Source organism: Theobroma cacao, chromosome 3 (genome assembly GCF_000208745.1).
Source record: "Theobroma cacao cultivar B97-61/B2 chromosome 3, Criollo_cocoa_genome_V2, whole genome shotgun sequence".
In the NCBI taxonomy this organism is placed as follows: Eukaryota; Viridiplantae; Streptophyta; class Magnoliopsida; order Malvales; family Malvaceae; genus Theobroma; species Theobroma cacao.
In genome coordinates, this window is record NC_030852.1 from 2,259,534 (window position 1) to 2,263,869 (window position 4,336).

A 4,336-nucleotide genomic window follows, 5' to 3' on the forward strand; every position below is an offset into this window, starting at 1 on the left:
AATAATATAGAAAATAGGTAAAAATACTACATTCAATGATACCAAAAAATGATGGTAAAATATAAGAGTACATATATTCTATATAATAATAATAAAATCAGATAAAATAGTTATTTAATTATAAAAACAGATCCAAACACATAATATACATAGAGAAATAAACAAACACTTAGTCACTGAAAATTAATAGATTTAGTTTAGTAAATATAGGAAAAGTAAACATTTAATGTTAGGAATTAATTTATTTAGATTAATAATATATGCATATAAGAGGATTGTATATTTTGATTTAGAATATTGTTTAGAAAAAATATAGGTATGGGAAAGGATGAAATGTGGAACATCTTTATGAGATACATAGTTATGTAAATTTATGTAGAGACAATAGGAATGAAAATAAATTAGGAAGAATTAGAATTAAAATGTAATAAAATAAAAATATGAAAATATCAATTGGGTGAAAAGACATGTCCCATATATAAAATGGAGATGGGTATAAATGGAGATAGAATGAAAATAGGATAAGATAAAGAATTATTAATAAAATAATTGTTTAATTTAATACCGATGATGGGATGATCGTTCGGGACTCGAAAAGTCGTAATCCCGGGTTAATTTTTCTTAGATTTGGAATCCAAATTAAGGCTCCACCAGTACGATGGGAGAGCCTCGATTTTAAGATCTCGAAACTTTTATAAATAAAACTTAACTACACAAAAATCATTTTAAAAAATAATAATAAAAATAATAAAAACAAGAACAATAATTCAAATATATAGTAAATAATTAATTTGTGAAAATGCAATATCCATGACATTAAATAAATAGACAAATAATTAAAAACTATTAATAAGGAAAATCCAAAACAATAAATAATTTAAAAATTAATCGTTAAATATCTGATGGTATAAACTATAGATTAATAAAATGTTATGTAAAAGAAAAATAAAATTTTGTTCACTAAAATAACATGGAATTATAAACAATTTATCTAATTAGAAAAGAAAAATATAAAAAATTAGAATAAAAAATGTAAAATATGAAAAAATAATAATAAGAAATGAAATAGAAAACATGATAATAAAAAATATAATAAAATAAAAATAATAATTAAATAATAATAAATAAAAAAATAGATAATTGTATTAGTATAGCATATATATATGTTGCATATCATTGCATATAAATATTTTTTTTTTGAGTTTAAACCCCGATGATGGGATCTCCCGAGGATCTTGCGAAGGCGAGTATTTCTCGAAAAGTTTCCTAGGTCAAAAGGTGTCTCCGGGTTCCACCAGTATGATGGGAGGGCTCGAAAAACATCTTTAATAAAAGGCTTTCGCTCGAATTAGGTTCATTATTCATAAAAATATTATTTTAAAAGAAAACATATGATGACCCCGATGACGGGATTTATTCGTTGAATTTGCGAATGTGAATTTCTCGAATAAATCCCTAGGTGAGAGAATGCCCCAGATCCCACCAGTATGATGGGCGGATTTAGGAGAACGTCCTTGATAAAAGGTTATTCGTCCGACATTTTATCTCATGCCATGCATCTCATCTTTCCTCACATTTGCATTCCATTTTAGGTTAAATATGAGATAAAATAAGAGAATAATAACTAAGAAAATATAGTGAGCTTAAAAAAATTAAAGCCTAATAGGATAATCTAAGAATGATACCGTTCATGGAACGAGCGTCCCGGGGGTGCTAATCCTTCCCCAGGCGCAACCGTACTCCCGAACTTAGATCTAGAAAAACGTAAACCAGTTTAAGATTCTTTTCGGTGGGCTTAAAATTAATTTTAGGCTTCATCAATTAGAATCGAGTCAATAGGTGGTCAATCGCACCTAGTAAAAAAGATTGGTGGCGACTCCTAATTTTTTAGAGTTTTCACTCGCGTCTGGCCGTCGGGTTCTCGGACCCGCACGTTATGACAAAGTTAACCATAGCTTGTCATAGGTTTTTGTACATGGAGCGTCACATATTTTTGTACATAGCGTGTAACACACTAACCATAGTTTGTCACAGGTTTTTGTACATGGAGTGTAACATCATAGCGTGCAACTTCATTAAGGGTAATTTTGTCTAACTTGGCTAAAAATAGTTAAACTTATAAAGAGTGCTATTTTTAAAAACATCTTATCTTTAAAGACTATTTTTTAAAATACCCGTTTAATATATAAGCAGTAATTATTAAAATATAAAAAAACTAACATTGCAAAGTTTGATTTATAATATCAATTGCCAGGATTATCCTGTTTATTAAAATGAAAGTTTAATATACTTGTATTTTTTATTATTAATTTTTATATAATATCATTTTTAAACATATTTTTAATATCATATATTTTTTTATTTTTTATTATAATTTTATATATTTTATTTTTTTCTTAATATAATTTTCTATATGATATATTTTATTTTAATTTCTTTTTCTTTTAAAAGACAATATAAATTTTATTAATAATCACCATGACTATTGAGAATAATAAAAAGACATTCTCGAAATCTATATAAAAAAAATTATAATATTATAAAATATTTTTAACAAAATAACCAAATTGAAAGACAAAAATGTCTTTAAAAACATTACAGAGTGTAATGCAATCTGATTGCATTAATTTTGGGCTGTAATCACATTACATCTATTGGTTGTAATGTAATTATATTACAATATTACATTGCAGTAGTTTATTATAAAACAAACACTGCAATATAATTTAGTTAGATACATTGTAGAGAATGTGCTCTCATTTCTCTCATACCAAACGTTACATTAGAGCCAATTATATTTTTAATGTCACAAGTTGGATCCAACGACCTATAAACACCGAACAACTTACAAGATCAAAATCCAACCATAGGATGTAAACACACCAAAAAAAAAAATTGATCTTGGCATTGAATGTTTATAAAAGGGGTGAGAAGATGGACCAAATAATTCCTCATTGAGAAATTTGTGTTGCCTTCGAGACTTGAAAGGAAAAAAAAATTAAGTATGAAGAAAAAGATATGGCTTCCTCCATGGTCTCAACAGCTAGTGTTGGCAGCATCAACCGAGCCACCCAAGCCCAGGCTAGCATGGTGGCACCATTCACTCGCCTCAGGTCCACATCAACTTTCCCAGTGACCAGCAAGACCAACGCTGATATCACCTCTCTCGCCAGCACTAAGGGCAGAGTTGCTTAACTACTAAATTTTTGGTTAATAAACATTGAGGCAGGAATCATATTCTTATTTTGATTGAGACCAATTGGATCTTGGGTCATATATGCAAATGGGAAACAGTCATCTACTCATCTCCCATCCTCAAATCCCATTTTCCAGACACCAAATTTACTAATGAAATGGGGGTTTTTGTGTGCGTGTGTGTGTTTTCTGTTTTATGAATGTTTAAGTAATGTTAACTATATTAACTAATGACACATTTGATCCATGGATATGTAATGTTGGAATGCTGACCTTTTTCCCCCTTAGATATATATTCAATACGTGCATTTCCTTCTCTTTAAGAAAAGTAGTATTTCTTTTTCATGATGAGGCTAACTTGTTTAGTTCATTGATGGTGTGAAATGTGTGACAATATAGGCATTGCCTCCTCTTGGAAAGAAGAAGTTCGAGACTCTCTCATACCTCCCAGATCTCTCAAGGGAACAATTGCTAAAGGAAGTATAGTACCTTCTTCGCTCCAAATGGATTCCTTGTCTGGAATTCGAGTTAGAGGTATTCTTCAAACCCCTCTCAGTTCTTTTCCCCTTTAAATTATAATTTCCCTGCATTTCAAAGCTAAAAATATAAAATAGATACTCTCTATGGTGAAGAATGTATTCGATATTACATGAAATTTTCACTTTATCTTAACGTATTTTAATATTTGATTCAATGCTAAATATATATATTTTCTATTAAAAAATAGATTCGATTCTCTTACTTGTGTTGAACACATACTCGTATTGAATACTGGATGATGAGTCCAGATAAGCTAGTTAATTAATCATTAGATTATTACCAAAGTATACATAAAACTGATTGCTGAATGCCAACGTGGTTGGACTTTGCAGCATGGGTTCGTGTACCGTGAGAACCACAGGTCAACTGGATACTACGACGGGCGCTACTGGACCATGTGGGAGCTGCCCATGTTCGGGTGCACCGACGCATCTCAGGTGTTGAAGGAGCTTGACGAGGCCATCAAAGCCTACTCAAAAGCTTTCATTAGGATCATTGGATTCGACAACGAGCGCCAAGTGCAATGCATCAGTTTCATTACCTACAAGCCTCCTGTTTTCTAAGCTTTTCACAAATCCCACCACACCCGCGCCCCCCGCCC

The 4,336-nt window shown here is 30.5% G+C and overlaps 1 pseudogene; it reads left to right on the forward strand.

Moving 5' to 3' along the window:
- On the forward strand, positions 3,019-4,298 carry LOC18604124 (annotated as a pseudogene).